This window comes from Schistocerca gregaria, chromosome X (genome assembly GCF_023897955.1).
Source record: "Schistocerca gregaria isolate iqSchGreg1 chromosome X, iqSchGreg1.2, whole genome shotgun sequence".
Taxonomy (NCBI): domain Eukaryota; kingdom Metazoa; phylum Arthropoda; class Insecta; order Orthoptera; family Acrididae; genus Schistocerca; species Schistocerca gregaria.
This window is the reverse complement of record NC_064931.1, coordinates 811,513,088-811,535,150: the sequence shown is the minus strand read 5'-3', so window position 1 is coordinate 811,535,150 and position 22,063 is coordinate 811,513,088. Positions and strand designations below refer to the sequence as shown.

The 22,063-nt window shown below is 40.9% G+C and overlaps 1 long non-coding RNA gene across 2 annotated transcripts in view; it reads left to right on the top strand.

Annotated features, from left to right (window-relative positions):
* LOC126299159 (uncharacterized) overlaps positions 1-22,063 on the top strand; it is a 196,420-nt gene that overhangs the window by 10,795 nt on the left and 163,562 nt on the right. For both annotated transcript variants that reach the window (XR_007552733.1, XR_007552734.1), the window contains exon 2: positions 5,442-5,516. This is a non-coding gene — a long non-coding RNA (uncharacterized LOC126299159). The remainder of the gene's footprint in view (positions 1-5,441; positions 5,517-22,063) is intronic.

Genomic DNA, 22,063 nt, shown 5'->3' with positions numbered 1-22,063 from the left:
CTCTCCCTTTAGTCAAGTACTCTTATGTACTCGTATATTTCGTTCTTTCATTTACTTCAATGATGCAGTCATTCTTCTGTGTCTTTGCGCCATCTAGACTAATCATCAGTGACTACAGTATGTTATTCAGCTGCTACAGATTGTGTTCCGTACCTGTGTCTTAGTTTCTGTTCCAGTTTTTACTCCCATCGGGGATTCGTTTATAACATCGTTTTGACGAATTAATTACCCATTCAATTTTGCTTTTCTGTTCTGTTCGTCATTAATGACTGTATTTTTATGGTTAATTGCGCCATTACCGGTATTTGCTCATTGCCTTGTCTTGTAACCATACACTTAGTTAAACGCTCCGTAATGAAGTATCTTTGACCCAGATTGTCAAGCGGTACCTTAATTTTTTTCTATAAAGAATTATTTTTCGTATACAATTTGACAGCTGTAGCGAAAAGTAATGTCCATCTTCTTAGTATAAAGAGAGTGTACATTTAGTAGAACATAAGGCGACATAAATCCTGTCCATATAGGTCTGCGCTGTCCCATTTGACTGGCTCTACAATCCAGGGTAGCGACGCTTCTGTTGCAAGCAGCCGTCTTCCTGCGTGGAGGCGGGCGTCCATTTTGGACTCCCCCACCGGCGCTGCCGCCATTACTGCAGCTGGGTGACTCACTACACGGCAGGCCTTCCTCCAGCCTAGCAGCCCACGTGCTCTGGCCGGACTTTCGATTCCAAATAGCAGCCACGTGTAGCTCCGCAAGGCTACAGGTGTGCTGAAGGAGAGATAAGTCAGTGGAGGCAGTACTCGCGATGCCATCACATTACATCGGGTGGAATGGATAATCGATGGATCTTTCGTGAAATTTTAAGTAAGCAATGGCAGTCAATCAAAAATCGGTCGTTATTGAGATCAGTCTCGTTGTAACTGGTTTCAGAGTTAACCACATCGTCATAGGCTTGCGCAGGTTAATTATCTTCCTCTCCTTACAAACGGTTTCTTATATTAAATTTTGTTACAATAAAAAATTTCAGATCTAAAGGTTAACATATCTTGGTGAGATAATTAAAAGTGTATTAAGTAGCTTGCCTTAATGCAGCGGTCTACAAAACTGAAAACCAAGACGAAATACAAGGATTATAGGTTAGAAACAGCAATCAGCAATCAGCTACAAGATATACATGAATCTTTTAATTCACATTCACCATCATCTGTTTCTGAATTGAATAAAAAATCTTAGATGGCTGCTGAGAGCTTCGTCGACTCGTCGCCAACAATGAATGGTAATTTTCTCTTAGGTCGTCTAAAATGGATTTCCCTAATCATCTGTAATCCGTGTTTAAACGTATAATTTAATCCTCACCTATTGATGTGGTTTTTGGACACGCTTTTCGGTGGTGCGGGGTTCAGAATCCCGGTCGGCCACTCAGTTTTAGGTTTTCCGCGATTTTCTGAAATACCAGGTTGTTTGCTTAAAAGAAAAGAAAAAGGAGACGGTCGATGTCTGTTCCCATCCGAACTTCTGCCCAGTTTCTAACGACCTCGTCGTCAACAACACGTTACATTCTAATCTCCCTTTTCCTATAATTATTGTACTCTTTTGTACTTCTTGTACTCTTCTCATTACCTCACTCACTTTTGCATCTATAACACAAAGTAAACACTACAAAATGTGCCCATTAGATACAGACAAATAATTTATCATTGTAACCTAGGAGCCCCTATGCATTTGAAAGACCGAAGAGTATGATTATGAGAATAAGTTAAAATGTTCAAATGTGTGTTGTATCTTATGGGACTTAACTGCCAAGGTCATCAGTCCCCAAGCTTACACACTACTTAACCTAAACTATCCTAAGGACGAACACACACATCCATGCCCGAGGGAAGACTCGAACCTCCGCCGGGACCAGCCGCACAGTCCATGACGGCAACGCCTGAGACCGCTCGGCTAATCCCGCGCAACTGACAACAAGTCTAGATCCACTAAGTACCGCAAAAGCATAGGAGTCGAGGGGCAATGGTGGAATGCACTGGAATGCAGAATCTTGATGGAAACAATAGGACAAAGAGGGCTGACATTTTTTGAGCATTTAAGCAGAATGTAATGGTAGCAGGCAAAAGAAACAGATCTATACTTCCATTTGGCGAAAAATTCCACTAGTAGACTAGATACGAGAAGTTAAAAAATAACTGGACATTCACTGGACATCCATATAATTTAAGAAGAATAAACTACCGGAAAAAACATTTTATGAAATGAAGAGTAAAAAAGGATAAGGATACCAATGCAGAAATATTACAATATGAGTGAAGCTGTCTGAAGAATGTAAAGGAGGAAAAGAAAACTAGAGATGAGGAAGAATTGCAGCTTGCACTTTAAAATAACAACTAAACGTCTTGCATAAAGCAATATACGCAGAATTCTGAGTTCGACTGCAGTGATGCCGTCTTATTGTCCTTCTTTCCCCATCACACTTATCAATATAATGGATGAAGTAATTTTCTGTTATTCAGGTTTAGCGTGTAATCGAAAGCGGTTAGCAAGTGTAGTTAAGGCAGAATATGCTTCGCATTACATAAGAAACATTTGTTTTATGTTGCATTTCTGTTTAACATCACGTAATATTTCAGACTGAGTCGTATTTTACAATCTGGTAACACTGATTACGATACCTGAAATTCGGTTGACGCTACTGATAATGTCGGACTTTGAACAAAAAAAAAAAAAAAAAAATTACTCTTATGTTGTGAACAGCGCACACGCAGGTGTACTGACAACAAATGAAATTTTACTAGAAGTCTAAATCTGTGATTACTTAATGGATAAACGAAACGAAAAGGTACGCAAAAGACATTCGCTGTCCGCAGTTGGAGTAGAAGCGTGGGGAAAACAATCTCACCATTAGCAGCGGCGAATTACACCAGCGAACCCTTTGTTGCTGGGTTTGTTCGTGGCAGCCTAGTGCCTTCCTCCTAAGGAACTGTCGAAGCAAACTTCCATAGAGCTACATCTAAGTATCTGCACCGCATCACAGATATTTAAACATTCATTTTTATGACGCTCATTCCGTAACTCAGTCTGAAGGCCTTGGCTTTGGATTGTGTGTGAAATCCGTTTCAAAACAGACTAGAAAATATATTTTACTTTTAACAGAAATAAGACTCACATTTAATTCTGTGAAAAATCTGCGTTCAGTTTTTAATGGCGATTTCACGCGAGTAAATGTAAGTTTGAAAGTTTCTTATATATTTTTGACATAGGGACATAGCTAGATCAATTCACATTATGACTTTTCTGTCCGTTATTCTTACGCTTTAGACCGGAATCTAATAGTTACTCAGCGTTATTGTTGATTACCATAATCAGAAGCAAGTGCAATTCAATGTTCGCAAGTGTAAAACCCCTTCCAAAATACTAGATCGATAGGTCAATTAGAGACAGTAACTTATTTCAAATATCGTGGCATTTTAGGTCGATAGGAAACTTGCAAATGATCTTCTCCTAGGAACAGCAAATACTAATAGCCGCTTCATTAACACGATTCTGTGTAGACATCATTCCTTTACGAGAGATGAAATTTCCTAAATATCCTGCCGTATAGCATTCGGTGACACATGTCGTCTAAGTGTAGATGTGTATATTGTTTAAATGTAGATGTGCATGTCAAAGCCTTTAAAGGCTTGTGCACATGTGTTTCCTAGATACATGTTCTTTGCTTCCTTATTTCCGATATTATGCGCAGAAGTTAGATTATTTCTGGTCAGTTATTCGAGAAGTATTAATCGTGACTAACTTCAATGTGCTTAAAATAAAAAGCTAAAAATGTTCATGATTTATATCTGTAATGCTGAGATGCCCTGGTGACTTCATACGGTTCCGATGCAAAAGACACAGCCACCAAATACTATTTACCAATTTTTTTTTCATTTAGTCTACGTATTTCTTAGGAAACGTCGTGGGTTTTGTTGAGTAGAGGAAACTAGTTACTTGATCCTTTCGTGGTCGGGAATGTTCACAGTACTTCTTTATTAATGTGCTCTACTGTATTTTATGCTATTCACTGCAGATTTTTGTATCTTTTTCTCATCTGTATTACTGAAAACCCAGAGAGTGTTTCATTTTAGTTAATAACTTCGTTACATTTCAGATATTCTCATCGGATATGTTGAACTTTTTGAATGTCTGTCTACATTTTATTTCTCCGTTTGTTTTTCGTTTTTCATTGTTGAAATCCTGGAATTTGTGTTTCTTTATTCTGTATTCTTGAATTCATTACACGTATGCAAAAAAAGCAGTTTTTCGAACTTTGTCTGAGAGTTTTACAATTTTTGTTCAGGTTTCTTCGTAGTCCTATAAGATGTAATTTCCATCTGTTTTCGGGCCTACAATTGTTCGAAGGATCTGTATCTTTTTTTTGCATTTATTTCACCTGGTAAGATTTTTTTCTTTTAATTTGCTCTACTTCCCCTCTTTTAAGAGCAGCAACCCATTCATTCCGTGCATAGAGTTACTGTAAGGGGGGGGGGGGGGGAGAATATATGTTCATGGTAAGGAAAGATAATGTGGGCAATCATGATCCAGAGGATAATGGTTTAATTAGGAATAATGGTCAGGATGAAGATGAAATTCAAATCTTCATGATTCCTAATTATAAACAGCAGATGGTAGTTTTAGTATTTACTCTCAGATGTTATAACTGTGCCATGTAAAGTATTACTGATAGTATTCGTGAATGTTCACAATATTTTTCCATTCATTTGCTCTATTTTGTTTTATCCTACTCAATGAAAATGTTTGTATCTTTTTCTCATCCATTTTACTGAAAACACTGAAAGTGTTTAATTTTAGTAATTTTTTTTATTTTTTACCTTTTAAATACTCTCGTCTGATATATTGAATTTCCTGAAAGTCTTTCTGTGTTTCATCAGCCCCTTTATTATTCGTTTTTCATTTCTGCAATACTGGAACTTGTGTTTTGTTACTCTGTTTTCTTGAATTCATCCCTCGTGTGCGAGAAAATCAGTTTTTCACACTGTGTCTGAGAGCCTTAGGATTTTTGTACAGGCTTATTTGTTAATCCATGGTATGGTATTTTTATCCGTTTTCAGGCCTATAATTATTCGAAGAATCTGTATCGTTTATTTATTTATATTTCATTTATTTCTCCCGGCAACATTTTTTTTCTCCATTAGCTCTGTTTCCCCTCTTTTAAGAGGAGGAAGTCATCCTCCCTCATCGAGTGCTTTTAGTGAATGACAGGATCTTATTTTTCAATTCATTTATGTAGATTTTTTATTCCAGATGCTTAGTTCAACTGACGTTTTCAATTATTTCTCAAACACACTTTAAGTTTTGAAATTCACCTATTTTTCCAAAAATAGTATATCGAATTAAAATTCTATTTAATTAGTCTATTATCTTTTAATTTTTGCTTGCATTTCAAGGTCCAGATGAGAATATGGCGTGCACCATCTCTCCATGAAGCGTGAAACTGGAAGTATCTGTTTATTAACTGAGAGGTAAGTCGTTACTTTTCGTTAGTCAGATGTGGGAAACTGAAGGAAGATGTTATTATAATGAATTATGTCTACATTTAGCATTTCTCGTATGGCTTAACGCTGTAGTCGAAAACAGAATCCCATATGGACTTCCTAAGATTGGAAATAAGTTCTTTCACAATGACATGTGTACCTAATTTTCTGGTGTGCGGGATGTATGAAAAAGCACACATTCCTTTACATAGCGTTGCTTGCTCACCTGGTTCATTACCGAACGGGACTTCGGAACGACGCTGGTATGTTTAAGGACACATACGCAGCAGTACTTAACGGAGAGTCGCTTGCCATCGATCTGAGCTGCTGGTGGCAGTCAAGTGGGGCACCGGACTAACAGTTGCGCTGGCATGGCACACGCGTAGTTGCCCAAGTTAGCGGAGTTCACACCCCACTATAATGGAAACGCCAGGCGCGAATCTCTCGAGCTACTCGTAGCTTTCGAGTCCGATTAAAACACGAGTCTGCGAGAATATCACTAAGTGTGAACATACTCCCGTCCTTCATTTTGGTTGCTGTTCGTGACTTTTATGTTTTTTGTACAGAGTTCTTTACTTTTCCTTAATGTGTTAATGGGATTTCCATTTCTGGGCTTTGAATCAGTTGAAAGATTTTTGTCTCTTTTTTTCCATCCATTCTATATATTTCCCTTACTTTGAGAGTAGCAAAGCATTCTGCTGTATAGAGTGTTTATTGCTTTGTTAATACATTACAATGTGTAGCTTTTCTGTTTATTGTTGACATCCTTACAGCTTTCTGTTTCTGTCAGATTTGATATTTTCAATTGTTGGTTTGTACGATTTCAGCTAGACAGTTTTTTTTAACTTTACTGATTTTACCGGAACAACCTTTTCAGTGCAGCATTATTTTATTAATTTGATATTTTCAATTGTTGGTTTGTACGATTTCAGCTAGACAGTTTTTTTAACTTAACTGATTTTACCGGAACAACCTTTTCAGTGCAGCATTATTTTATTTTGTGTCACTAATGGTAATATAACCACAAGTTCTCCTGTGAAACAGTATAAATATTTTTGTCACCTCGCTGCCCTCTTTAATTCATCAGCAAAAAACGAGAAAAGCCAAATATGTCGGCTTATTGAACAGATCATTGAGATCCTTATTAATCTACATATTGCAATCGTTTTGATACTAAGCCCCTGCAGAGATTCGTTTTTTCCAGTACACCAAAAATGGATGATCTGTATCGTGCGAAGCTGAGCAGAGAGCTGACCCCTTCCTCATTGTGCTTTTAGGCTAGCCTCTTTATGTACAAGGAGTCAAGAGGTGGATGCCAATTAGATTTCCGTCGTGTGTATAAAGTGGAGTGATTCCATGAATGTGAGACCTACTATGTGTGAACTTTATCCTGTCTACTTCAGTTACGTCAATTCTATCTATGTATGAAAACTACTGCTTATATAATTAGACCACTTCGGACTGTGCCGGTGAAGTGAGGCTATTAGCAAGGGCAGTGTGTTACCTAAATTGCCTTGTTTTGTGTGATAATCTGATTCATCTCACACGAATAGAGCCAGAAACAAACAGAGGTTTGTGAGAAATCATTGTGTGTATGTGCCTGAGAGAGGAAGAGACAGAGAGAGAGCGATAGTTTGGGAGGGATGGGAGGGGGCGAGGGGGAGAAGTGAGTATGATTCGCTGTCTTTAAGGCTGGTGGGCGTATCAAAATATTAACCTGTAAACCACGAGCATCGTGTACGATCATTTCAGGTGAACAACCTTTGCATAATAGTAAAATACAAGTGTCTTTCGTGTAACGAATACGTGCGTTGGAGGAGACTGTCAGAGAGATAGGCATTTGTTTTGATTATGAAGGACTTTGATAAGAATACCGCCATTTTTTCTGTACTCTTGCAATCCAATTAAAGTTTTAACAGTATACCAACCTCAATTAGCCAAAACTATTTAAAAAATTTCGTCCAAGCACATAAGTACTGGGCTACCTTATTCACTGATATTTCTGCCAGTCTTAAATTCTAAGTGCCATACTTTATTTCCCACAAGTGGGCATTTATTCTCAGAGTAAATTACAGTTAAATTATGTAAGAAGTTTTAAGCTCACCTTGCAGTCTTCTTCCTTTCTTTAACAGTAAAACACTGTAAATGGTGAATGGATGAATGCCTAAGTTTCGTATATCTTCAGTTTCCTGCAAAACAGAAAAATGACAAAAAAAATTTTTTCTGGCTTCTAATTGAGTGTCTGTTAATCAGAAGCTACTATGTTTCTGAGAAATTAAAAAAAAACTCGTATGAATATTAAAGTATGTGTAGGACGTCCATTCATTACCCGTAATGTATGTCAATCTCAGTGTAAACATTGTCAGTGAATTTCTCATTAGATAGTGGTGCATCTGAGCACCACACTGGACAAACTGAATGAAATTTGTTAATGCTCCTACATGATTAGTTCTGATCTTTATCCTCAGTTAAGAATAGCAACTCTCTTATTTGAGCCTCGGTAGATGCTATAAGTTGGATCACTAATCTAAATAGCTCAATGAAATTTGTTAATGTTCCTACATGGTTAGTTCTAATCTTAATCCTCAGTTAAGAATAGCAACTCTCTTACTTGAACTTCGGTAGATGCTATAAGTTGAGTCACTGATCTAAATGGCAGATGGATACGAAGTCTCGGTGGTAAGTCTGATTTTGTCAACACCACAGCGATTTGTATCAATGCTGATCGCCCAAATGATGCCCGTATGCTAAGGACAATAAGCATTTAACCAGGACGGAACGAATAGCTCGTTTAGGTCAATAGGACAGACAAGTTATTTCTGTACAGACTGGCGTACAGCAAAATAGAGTAGATGTCATAATATATTTTGTGTCTTGAATAGAAACAGTGTGAGGACGTATGTGCGAGTGTCTCCCCTCCCCCCCCCCCCCCCTCAGGTCTCTTCCTCTTTGTCTTCCCTTTTTCAGTAGTATGCGTGTTATAAGTGGTCGTCGTATGCTTGTTTTTCCTTATTACGTATTCTTTGTTTAAATTTTAGAATCATTTTCAAAGAACAAGAAAATAGCAAAAAACTGCTTAAAATTAGCAGCAGAATATTCTATAACAGCAGAAGTACAGAAATATTCACGAAACAGGTTAAGGAGCAATACCTCATCGCAACAGGAAAAAACAAATTGTATTATTGGGGAACACTGGGATCTGTTACGTTATCTTGCAAAAAAACAGTACTGTGTTTCCGCGTGAACTGCACGTAAGGAGCAATGTTTGGTGAAAAGGCTGCTCTGTGGCCTTTAGCTGGCGCTGTTCCTGCCTTTGCGACATTTTTATCGTATTCCTCGGGATAACTTGCTGAGAGCGAGGCAACTTCACTACTACTGTTTTGATGAAGTTTCTTACAGAGAGAATTTATGAACAGAGTAATAGGATGGGACCGAAAGGAAAGCGTTTACGTTTCTAAATTAACGGAAACCCAGTGCAAACAAGAAACTCCACAGAATATAGGCTTTTTCCTTCTTCAAAAGCTGTATTGAGTTTACTTATGCCGTCGAAGTTAAGAACCAAGTTTTAAACGATAAAGGAGCTAGTTTTGAATTCACAAATGGTTGAACTTGCTATGCTTCCGGAACCGTAACACGGGCGTAAAAACAAGGCGGAGATGAAGTCGGCGTGCAGCTCCTAATGAAACACCTCGCAGCAGTATTCACCAAGCTACTGATCGGTATAATAAGTCCTACAGCAGCTGCTAATATATTCCAGAGACAGGAGTTCGGAAGTTAGCAACTACATATTACGATGTCTGTTGGTGACATTGTGAGGAGATCTAATGGGGCACCTTCGTTAGACGATCTAGATACCGAGTTTTTGTCTTCCCTCAAAAGATCTGTGGAGAGCTCCATCAAACGAGAATTCCAGTTCATGAAAACAATTTCATTTTTTCGCATTCAAGTGATTGCTGACGAAGTGTCAGCATGCTTTGCTGTACTGAGGGTCTACAATGATAAGACATATAGCTATAGGATACTTAATGAATCTGAGCCGTACTACAATTTGGCCTACCACTATTTACACCTCCCAAGTCTCAGAAATATTTACCTTCAAGGAAAGGGTCGCTTGCACTTTCTAATAGGCTTCCACTTTGAGGTATCAAAAGACAAGAATTTTTATTTTGATTTCACAAGAACAAATACGATACTGGACATTGGCTGTCAATCAACGAATTTCGTTTTAACTACATTTAGGTAATACTGTTTACAGCACTAGCCATGACGGTAGCAAAACCATACACAATGCAATGCCAAATGCAAGTCAGAGCCATTATTACTGAATATTCACTGACGTAATAATATTGGCCTACACCTTTCGTGTCTATTCGTTTCGTAGCAGCTGAAGACCAGGGAAGTGCCTCCAATCAGCCACGATAGGTGAAAAGAGAATTTTGTTGCGGTATACTTTACGTCTGCAGATTAAATAGTGACGTCTTATTATCTGAACCTCCTACACAAACACCCACTCTCACTCACAACACACACACTTTATGAAACGACACAGCAAATGGTTCCTGTCCTCCTCTGTTATAACATTGGCCTATGGTTCCTCTGACACAAAAATTAGTTAGTTCCTGCAGGCGCATAGGATAGGAGACTGAAACATTTTACTGTTAACATTGGCATAGTCTCCCTACCGGCACATCACCTGCCTTCCTCCTTAGCAACAGCTAGTCAGTATTCCCTCATATTCTCAAGACACTCACTGCTGTTTACCTTACATTTTCCTCCTACTATTTCAGTGCTAACATTACCCTTTATTTCTCGAACTTCCCGAGAGCAGTTAATTTCTTCTATATTTCTGATTCTCTTTGTTCTGCATCAGTTCTGCATCATGTCTTTCCATTAAGTATATTATTACTTCCAATTCCTCGGAGGAGAAATGTACTTAACACAGTGCTAACAGGACCAAACTAACTGCAATACTGAAATCTCATGAATATACTACTACTAATAATAATGTGGAACTCATGTACGAAAGACAGTGCATTATTAATTGCATATAGAATCTCTACGGTGCATTGTTAGGTGTAGGAGAGACCAAAAGGACCTTTCCAGGTAAAATATGTTCGTAAATAAATATAAATAAATAAATAACGTCATTGAGAAATTAAGTATCACAGTATAAATGTAATACTATTGGCATATGTGCATTTGACAAGTTCATATATTTTTTTCATTATTTATTTCAATCCACGACCCACTTCTCCCTGAATTATAACTAAGCACGACAGCTGAAATCAGTGAAAAGATCCAGGAGCTTAACAGGGAAAGAAAACATTTGAACTTCAAAACATGAGAGAAGCCAAAGAATAGACATAATTTAGTCCACAAACTGCAGTTACAAAATTTGGATTTCACTGTAAAGTTGTTTCTGTTGCATAACAGACTGATGTGCTATATCATAACAGTGTTCTGCTCGTTCGTTCCCCTTGTCACACTGGCTTTTTCTCAGTGTCTTGCTTCCTCCTATTCGTCACCGGATCAACTTTTATTTCTGTTATAGACATTGAATGAAAGTAACTCCTACATCACGAGCCATTTTCTTACCTTGATATTAGTGATAGTTTTTTCAATTCGTACAATTGTGCTTCATTTCATTTATTTATTATTTGCTGGACGATGTGTATTTTTTCTGTGTATCACGTTGAATTAGTAGGTGGAGGCTACTAAATGTAGGCTGTATTTTTCTTCGTACTCTAATAACCGCTGTAAATTTCCTGGAGGGTGAGACATAATTAGTCATAGGACTGTAAAATATAAATAAACACAATTTGCTGGGTGTCCTTTTCTTCTAGATACTCATCGGGCGTCCGTATTGTTTCATCATTGCATATTCTGCCACCTAATGTACGGCGTTCTTGTTCAGGCGTCTTCTGATCGTTGTCATTTTGATTTTAGGGTTTTGTTTCTGCTTTGAGTTTCTTCTTTTCTTCGTCTGTGTCGCAAGTCCATATCGTGATATCATACATCCTGTATATTGTACTACTAAACAAAACAAAGCTGTGTACCTACTTAGTTGTGAGATATTTACCTCTTATTCAATTTTTTCAGACACATTAATGTGTTTTGCCGCATTAGGTGAGTATAATCACAGTATGTACTCAAACTGAGAAGAACAGTTTCTCTTGGAAATTATTCACTAGGTACTGACACAATTGTGGAAATTAGCACGCTAGTATAGTTCTGTGGCTCACTGTGTAAGTTCCAGACAGTGACTGTAAAGTTCCACAGTTTGATCCCCTGTCGTTGCTCTGATATATTCCGTCACTTTCGCTACTTTACCCTCTGGCAACGATTTATTAACGTCAGAAATACCAAATTGCGCTTTGGTTCGGAGCATGATGTAAGCTGTTATGTCCTATAACTGGCTGAATAAGTCGTAGGTAGGAGGGAGTCCAGGAACGTGCTTAATAATGCACTATGATGTTGAAACAAACCTTTGTTAGTCAAATTTGAGCCCTACTGCATCAAGCGACGTACAGCAAGAGGCAATTTCAGGGTTTCTTTAAGGTTGTCTTTGTGCACATATTGCTTTGATTACCTCAGAATTAAACTCTTGTTTATTGCTTACCAAGTTGCGTTATTTTTGCTTCCATCAGGTTCCTTTTAACTATACGTATCCGTTTAATTTTTAACTTCAGACTTTCTTCTTAATCTGGTTGGTTCCATACTTTAAATAAACCCATAGAACTGTAGCCCTTGTGTTTTCACACACACACATATATATATATATATATATATATGGGGAGGGAGAGAGAGAGAGAGAGAGAGAGAGAGAGAGAGACTGAAAAAAATCCTAAACACAGTACTCAGAATAATCAAGAAAGTTGTAGATCCAAAGTTTGCTGAAGAAGCAACATACAGACTAAGAGCAATTAAACAAATTATATGAATCGTAATTGGATCTGCTACCTCACATGGTTGCTGTCTTGATATCTGATTCGTCATATGGGTTGTATCTTCATTCCCTAGTCTTCTGTATCTCAGATGTCTCACAATATATTTCGTTCGTCCTCCTCTATATCTTGCTTAAGATGTTACACTTAAGACTGTATTTCTGACTGTCGAAATGTGTCAATTTCTGCAGTTCTTAGCTATACTCGTGTTCGTTTGTGTTATCTTCTCCTCCAACAAGACATTATTTGTACTGTTATTTGATTGTATAGCAAAGTTTTAGTAACGGAGTGTGTGAATCAGCTGTTATAAGACAGCTGTGCTATTACACGTCTACACATTTTATTGAAACCGTATAGCGAGGATTTCCATTCTCCTGAGGCAGTCTGTTACTGTAAAGCTTTTAGACACGTCTCTGGAGGCGAGTCAGAGTTGTCACTTTCTTTCCACGATGTTCGACTAGTTCTCTAGTTGTCTTCGTCGGATACGGAGCGCAGATTTAGCTGCTCGCTGTTTGGACTCCAGCCAACTTGTGAACAGGACACGATCCGTACCGTCCTAACTATTGTTCCGCGGCACCGTCAAAGAGTAAAAGCGCCTCAGAGGAATGTAAGACAAACGAGAAGGCTATTCCTCACGTGTGAACATGAACTGAAGTACGAAGATACCAGGATGGAGAGGTCACTGAACCTGTGGGACAGTGTAATAAACGATGCAATCGAGAATACAGTTGTGGATAATTTCATTAATGGCAATAGTATTTTCAGCTTAAGTAAAGCGTGGGATCTGGCACTGAGTTTACAGACATCACGTCGACGAATATGTCGATGTTCTTTCTCTACTCCTGGATTAGTGGCTACTTACGTGTTTCGTCCTGAGTATATCGTCTTATGACATTCATTATTGAGAAGGGGGTGTCAAAGGAAGGTTGGCACCTCACAACGAAACCACAGAAGAGTATAGTCGCTCTATGCCGCACTGACGACTGAGAAACGCCGTCGTGGCTACGTCTTCCAGACGCACAATCGATGGTCGTCTGAGGAGAGGAATTCTGGGCCAGTTCGTAATCACCGATCAAGACGACAATAACGTCTTAGATATGTCGCCAGTGTATTAAATGTGTTAGGAAGAACTGTGTTGTGAACATTGTGTCAGTTATATGATCTTCAAGTGAAGAGTTTTGTAAATTTGTGGTATCAAGTGATACTTTAATATTCAGAGACAGTTATAGATACTCAGCACATTCCTGTGCAAATGGACTGTATAAAGTTATGTAAGTCTTCATATATACTGGTGTCCAAAATTGAAGCAGCAGACCACTCTCTCCCCGTCTTGTATCTAATTCGCCGTATGATCATACAAACTATCAACAGATGACAGCACAGTCCTGTTCTGCAGGGAAAATGGCATTACTCAACGGACAACCTCGTCAACGATGGCGTCATGGCACCTTCCAAACGGGGTAGTGTTTGCCGGGTAGTCCCACATCCACAATCGCTGTGTATACAGTCACCGATGGCGCAGTATGGCACAAAGGAGACTCCTATCAGACTCTCTGCGGTGGAGGGTCAAAAGTGGAATAGAAGCAGAACAGTCGCAAACTGATGAGGCCCCATGGCTTAATCTGGAGCGTTCTGTTCTTGATCAGATGTGGCAACCATTTTTAGAGACCGAAACAGTACCCCAAAGACCAGGGCAGGGCCGATCACGTATGATATCAGAAAGAGAGGAATGCCATTTGGATGTAAGGGCACGACAGTACCGTCTTAGTACTGCACGGAACCTGGCATCTGACCTCGCAGCATCCAATGGACGTGTTGTATCGAGACAGAAGTACGGAAGTCTCCGGCAGAGTGGCCTTTATCTTTGGAGACCTACTGTAAGTGTACCTCTGTTGCGTCTTCACAGAAGGGAACGTTTAGAGTGTAGTCGTCAACATGCCACCTGCACGGTCGAACAGCTGGCCAACGTTCTTTTCACAGGTGAGTCCCGATGGAGGGAACGTGGAACACGGTTTCAGGACCCAAACATTGTGCAAAGAGACGGATATCCAGGAGGTTCTCTAATGTTGTGGACACGGATTATGTTGACCACATGAACACCTCTTCATGACCTGAATCGGCGAGGTTTAACTGCTGTCAAGTATCGTGACGAGATCTTGGGATCCCATGTGCTGTTGTTGTGTGGTGGTACGGGCCCAGACTTCGTACTGATGGACGATAATGATCGAACTCATAAAGCACGACCTGTTGATGTTTTCTTGGAAACGGGAGATATTGCAGTCATTGCCGCCTGCTCACAGTCCCGATTTGAATCCCGTAGAGCATGTGTCTTGTGTGTTAGGGAGACAGGATGCATCATGTCAGCATTCATCAACCACTCTCCAAGACTTGCGAGCAATTCTCCAGGAAGAATGGGCATTACTGCGTCGACAGGAGATTGGTGATATCATTCACAAGATGCCCCGTCGTTGTCATGCCTGTATTGCTGCCAGAGGTGGCCAGTGAATCCCATACTGAGCACATTAACCAGTTGTCGGAATGTGTGTGGAAATCCATTAAGGTGGAAATAACGAAGAACATCTTTGTATACCGTTACACATATTGCAGTTGTTTACGTTCTGTATTCTTTACATTGTTTCTACTTAACTATCACCTGTTTACGCTGTTTTGTGGCAAAATAAACACAACCTTGCAAAATTTTCGATTGTTGCTTTAATTTTGGACACCACTGTACATATTATAATAAAGTGAACTAATATTTTTTGTGCGTAGTTCCACTCAATCTCTTCCCAGAGCAGACCAAACATCCCACTGTTGCACGGGCGAGTGTGTTCTCGTCGGGCACAACGATGATTACAAACGTTTTAATGGTTTGCTATAAACTTTTTGTTGGCGCAAAATTTGTATGAGACACTTTTATTCTTGCTTTGGAGGTAACCGAAAATTTTTATTAAAGCCTCGAAAAAATATTAACCCTTCACTGCGACACGTTATTCCCAACCATGAATGACCTAGCAGCCACCTTCGTTGTAGAAGTTTGCATTTTGGTCGTTCAGGAAACATTCTAGATCGAAAATCACGTCGTCGTCAGTTATCAAATGTCTATCACACAATTATTTCTTCATCCGAAGAAACAGATGGAAGTCACTGGGCGCTATCTCAGAAGGATTGGGGCATGAGGCCAACGATGGAACGTGTCTGACTGTGTCCTGTGATGTATTATCTGTTATCATCGCCCCGTAGCAGTCTCTAAAAACACAAAGGCTCGCCTATCCGATGATCGTTGAGTTTTCACCCATTTTATGCCCGTGGTAAAGAAACATGTTTCACCGACTGCTTTGCTCCTTCGCCTCGGAACCACAGTGAGACACCCAACACTCGATAATGGTAATTAGGCGGCCAAAGAACTCATCTGTTTTTCCCTGACACACAACTCTCATGCTAGCCGTGTGATGAAAAATACTGGAAACTGATTTTTCGAAAAACAGGTCGTCCAGTTCTCCTGGGATCCCCGGTTCTTCATAAAGAGATGGGCTGTCATTTCGTTCTCCGTCATTCAGGCTTGTGTGACCACACTGGAAGCGGTTCGTACCCCCTGACCATTGTGCATTTTAAGTTGCTGCGTTCTGTGCGTACACATGCACCGACTCAATAAGGATTGTTGCAGCTTTCTTCCCAATCAAGATCAGAAAACGAATTTACACACTACACTGCACTTCTCCAACGGGCTCCGCCATTTTATTTCATCTCTTCTAGAGGTGTGCTACGGTGCTACAGACCGGGGATTTCAATGTTGACCAGGACAGTACACATGTACCTGCAAATAAATATTAATTATTTAGGTAAGTCTTTTCGATGCGATAATCAACATTTTATGATTAATTAGACGCCGGTAAATAATCACTAGAACCACTCGCAATGTGTCCCATCCACACTTTGGCTGGAGTCGGAATCTGCGATCACTACCTGACGAAGGCAACTACGAAAGAGGTTAAAATTTGAAGAAGTTAAAAATACATAAAGCAGGTATAAAAAATACAGTCAAACACAGCAGAGACTCGGTCTCATAGCAAAATGTATAATGTCCGTATATGACATATACGACGCAGCGGGCTCAGCTGAGTAAAACAAAACTACGAAAGTTGTCGAAACACCGTGTAAATAACTCGTCTGCGAAACAGAGAACCGTCGAAAGCCTGGAAGAGTACTTATAAGCGCTGACTGTATTAATCACGTTTTGCACATCCATAGCACATCCGCAGCTGCCTTCACTGGGCGCACCTACACTTCCGAGTGACCTACCGAAACGAGAACAATAAGCAGATTCCCATTCGCGCGCGCTCGGTCTTTGATATATGGCGGGTAGCGAATGGAAATTCTCTTAATGCGGCAAGTTTTGAGATTGTTCCGCGAGATTAAGTAGCGCCGTTCTTTCCTTCCCTGCTTGCACCGGCTGCGCGGCATTTGTCTACGGCCGTGATGGAATACTTAATTGTATCATCCGGCACTCCTGGCAATGTACAGTATTTTTCAATTAGAATTATATGGTGCTTTATAACGGAATGTTTGCGAGCTCCTCGGATCTCGACAAGGCGAAATACGAAACGCCAAGTGCGGCGCTCTTGCTAGCTTTTCTGGGTTTAATTAAAATATAAGGTCCCCCCACCCAAAGCGGAGCGGAGAGGGCGCACCGCTTCCAAACACTGATGCATTTCTGTCGTTGCTCATTGTCTGCGAGTGTTTTAATTAGCGAGCGCCATCTGACATCAGCCACACTCTTTCAGCGTCGACGAGGAACTAGTGTACCGTTCTTCCAGCTGCGAACGGGACATTTTTGCCCACGAACCTCCTTTTGCTGTCGCAATATGAATTGCTTCAATTAAACTTCCAAAGCAACATTTGGAATACACGTGACAGCTGTTTCTGAAAACTGGAAATGATGTTGGCCAGACGCGGCGACGCTGTTTTACTAATACACTGTTGCCCATTGAAACGGCAACACCAGTAAGAATAGCAACTAACGAAATTTTACTTATTGTGCGTATAGATTAGAGTAAGAGAATTGCACGATTTAAATTGTAAGTGGTTTTTGAATATACAGTGTGAGAAATATAATACACGAATATGTCACCGAGCGAGGTGGCGCAGTGGTTAGACACTGGACTCGCATTCGGGAGGACGACGGTTCAATCCCGCGTCCGGCCATCCTGATTTAGGTTTTCCGTGATTTCCCTAAATCACTCCAGGCAAATGCCGGGATGGTTCCTCTGAAAGGGCACGGCCGACTTCCTTCCCCATCCTTCCCTACTCCGATGAGACCGATGACGTCGCTGTCTGGTCTCCTTCCCCGAAACCGACCAACGAATATGCCACCACTGGGTCAGTAGACGGGTCTAACGCTGGTGCGCATCAGGTAGAACTCTGCTTTGATGACAGACACGTGTACGTCATTCCATGCTGCTTCAGCTCTACAGGGTGGTTAGGAACAGTCTGAAAAGCGTGTTGCAGGATAGGTTGTGCTTGGAAATAACTGTTAAGAAAAAAAATTCCGAGTTAATTTGCACTGAAGTTACCAAATCAGGTCAGGAACTGCCATCATCGCAACAAGGTCACATGTTCTGTCCGATCTCGCACGTGCCGGCCGCCCGCACACAGCTGTGACTGGCGCAAGGGTGTCGGAACGTGCGGACACCCTCATTCGAGTTGATTGGTTGACTGACTGATCACAATCGAACACCTCACTGTCTCTGTTGGTAGTGCTGACACACCAGTTGAGGTACTCGAAGGTACGTGACAGCTAGATTTGTCGCCGCCTAACGGGAGACCATAAATAGCAACGAAGGCTCATTCGTGAGGAACTGCTTGCACTTTACGAGGCTGATCGTGCCGAACATCATCACAGGTGATGAAACACTTCGAACAGGAAAAAGTTCGGTAATCCATGGAGTGGCGCCACACTACCTCTCATCCGAATAAAACGTTCAAAGCCTTACCCATAGCCGGTAAAGTCATGGCTACGGTCTGAAATGGTCATTATTCTGCTTGATATTCTCCATCGTGTTGCAGTGTATTGTAGTGCCCTCAAGAAATTGAAGATATGGTGTCTAGGAAACTTGCGTACTTGGTTCGCTAGACAAACATTCAAACAAATCGTATTATGAGTGTTATTACAAAAAGAAAATACGCAGTACTTTACTTTTCAATTAGACAGATGTGTCGCAATCAAATGGTGACATACAGAATAATCGATCTTCTTCAGTATAAACAATTCCAAGTTTGCGCTACATAGAGTGTACAAGCGAAAGTGACAAGAGTTAACACTTCTATTCAAGTCGCTAGTCTTGAAGCTGCTGTTCAGCTGGGTCATTGTCAGCCCTTCACATAGGGGCCGCTGCTGTCGCGTTGTCGTCCTGGAGAGGGGTCGGTGAGCGTACGACTGGCTGACGTCTTCTCACAGCCATCTCTTCTCTGTGGTTCCCTTTCTCGCGTGCCTGCGCTTGACTTTACGCAGTAACAGAAGAAACGGCTTCAGTGCGTTCGCGCCACAAAAATACAAAAAAACTTCTGCTTCTCCATGACAAGGCTAGGCCTCATACACGTCTACGCACTAAGCTTCATTGGACGGTTCTACCTCAGGCGCCCTACAGCCCGGATCGCGGACCTTCCGACTCCATATGTTTGGCCCAATGAAGGATGCACTCCACGAGAAACAGTACGTGGTTGATGCGTTATTCGCCGGCCGGTGTGGCCGAGCGGTTCTAGGCGCTTCAGTCTGGAATCGCGCGACCGCTACGGTCGCAGGTTCGAATTCTGCCTCGGGCACGGATGTCTTTAGCTTGGTTAGGTTTAAGTAGTTCTAACTTCTAGGGGACTGATGGCCTCAGATGTTAAGTCCAATAGTGCTCAGAGCCATTTTTTAATGCGTTTTTCGTGCAGCCCGACGTTGGCTCCGACGTCGACCAGTAGAATGGTACAGCCTGCCCTGCAACACCGTTACAAGCTCTTGAGAGTGTTTCTGACCAACCTGTACATCAAAGTTCATCAACCGCAGTGGCTGGTGGGTGATGGGATGCCAGTCTCTCTGCAGCACATCACAATTGTTTTCAGTGTGTGAGACATTTGAGTAATACGCTGACCAGGACAACAGTGATACACTCTTTATATCGAGATAGGTCAGGACAGAACTGGTTATATGCCCCTTCCGTTATCCTTCCGAAAAGAAACATCACAGAGGCCTCGAACATAGGACACAGCAGCCGGCCGTAACAGGTCAGAAGTGTAACGACTGCTGTCCAAATTGCCGGCTATGCGAACCAGAGGTAATCGTGTTGTTAACCCAATGGCGCTCCACAGCAGAGCGCCACTTTCTGCGCCCTATGACGATGACGAACGCCATCAGGCAAAGTTCGTTCCTGTCACACACGGATACGTCTATTTGACGCTGCACGTAGAAGTGGGTCATGCCTGTTGCCTGAAAGGTTAACGTGTTGCCTTTCCTGCGTCTAATGTTGTCGTTGGGCGAACCACTCCGGGCGCCTCTCTGTTGAGCGTCAAGAGATGCTGCATCAGAAGTCGCCGTGCTGAGACCTCCTCACACCGTCCGTTTGATACTTGTCTTTCTGCAGACAGTCATTTACGTGACGTGGCTCTGTGATCGTGCGCGGATGAGCCGAAAATATGCCTGTCCCCCAGGGCTTTGGTCGGAGAAGTCATCAGTCAAAAGAGCCTAACATCAACAACAGAACGATTGAGATATCTTTTGAGATCCAATTTTTTAAACTTAAGCTTTATAGGTAGGTACATTGTTATTAACTTAATTACGACATTCCTAAGCTGGCTTTTGCTACAACGCCCTAAATCCGACTAAGGTACTTTGGCTCTTCCGACTCTCCCATCCACACTCGTCTTGTGTACTTGTTTCGTATCTCTCTTTCTCGTCATCCCCTTTGTATGTCCACACCATCTCAACACATCTTCCGTAATACTCGACATTGCATCTTCTTTCAGTCCACAACGCTCCCTAAAATTAACATAATAAACTTTAAGTAAAGTTGTAAGTTTTATTAAAGTGTAGCTGCGCTGAATAAAACTTGGTATCACACTTAATAACGGTATTATTTATCGATAAAATTAAACTGTAAGGTATCCATAGAATTAAATCGTGACAGTGACTGACGAACGCTAATGTGATAAACGGCCTTGCACCTCGTTCGAAAGTTTGTCTACGTCAAGTATGTACGTAGCTGTTTTTAATTTTAGGCACGATCCAAGGTTTTCATCAATAAGATGACTTCCAATTTACTGTTCATAAGGCTAATGCTTGAAAATGATTGTTCGCACGAATATGTGGACCTGAATAAGGAAAGAACGGCATACGCAATTTTTTCACCTGATTCTGTAAGTCATAAATACTATTCCAGGAGCTAAAAGTCAACATATCTTCCTCCTTTAGGTCTCCAAAAGCAGACCACTTACGCTGTGAACCAAGAAGTAAGCTCACTTCTGTTTCTCTCCAGTACATATGCACTAATTCGTTTGACTTCAACCTCCAAAATTCGTTGTTTTTTAAAATCCAACAATCTTCGAAAGCGAATCGAAGTTTTTCTTTCAGAATCTACAACAAAAAATGTTGAGTTTTTTCGAATTAAATAACTTGGTCTAACATCGAAAAAATTGTGTTTCATTCTGCTGTAGTTTACAATTAATCTGGTTTAGATGAGATATAACGTCTACCATGAAATAAATTTTTTGGATTCACCGATCTTTCGTTAGTTCTGGATACTGAAAGCTCTTCCCAAGGAGAAATGCTGTAATTACTTTCAATGAGAAAGCGAAACGTTACGAAACACTTCCTCTAAATAACCAACATACCTCTTATGTAGCAGAGGATCTGCGTACTCATTCTCCATTTCAAATAAAGATTCTGTAAATTGTCGATGATGAAGGACTTCAACCCTGTACATGCGCACCCTCACGTGGTCTTACTTGAAAGAACAACATTCAAGGGGCAGAAGAGCTGGCTAGCCCCGGTTTGCCGACCACTGTCTTAGGGCGTTAGTTGCATGGGAATGTTCCGTTGCGTAGTCTCTCGATTATGAACCTCCTGAACCTGTCAATTACATATTTACATGAAAGTTGTGGGACTCCGCGATACGATAAACAGCAGTATTGATAGGCCACGTTCCTACCGTTGTGGAATTTCGACAGGTGCTGTTAGACGTTTCTCCCGCTTACACGAGTCATACGAAGCTTTCTTTACAAAGAAACAACATTCAGTGCGATTTCTGAGTGAGAAACCCTCTGTGTAATCGCACATTGTGTGCGTAATGTAGATGCTGTTACTCGTACTTACTTTGTAGCTTTGCGTTGCAATGCTACTCATTTGCTTATCCAGGCATGTAGTACATTTCACTCTTATTCGAAGTTTGTTCCAAGTTGAACGTTTAGTCTCATGGTACGTCTTGGGAGCTTTGTCTGCTGTTCTAGGCAAGGAAAGCTGGTATCACTGCCAGTAAACCTGTATGCAAAAAATCATAGCAGACTTCTAATTAGCCCTCCCTCCGATGGCTGCTTCAGTTAAATTTTTATTTA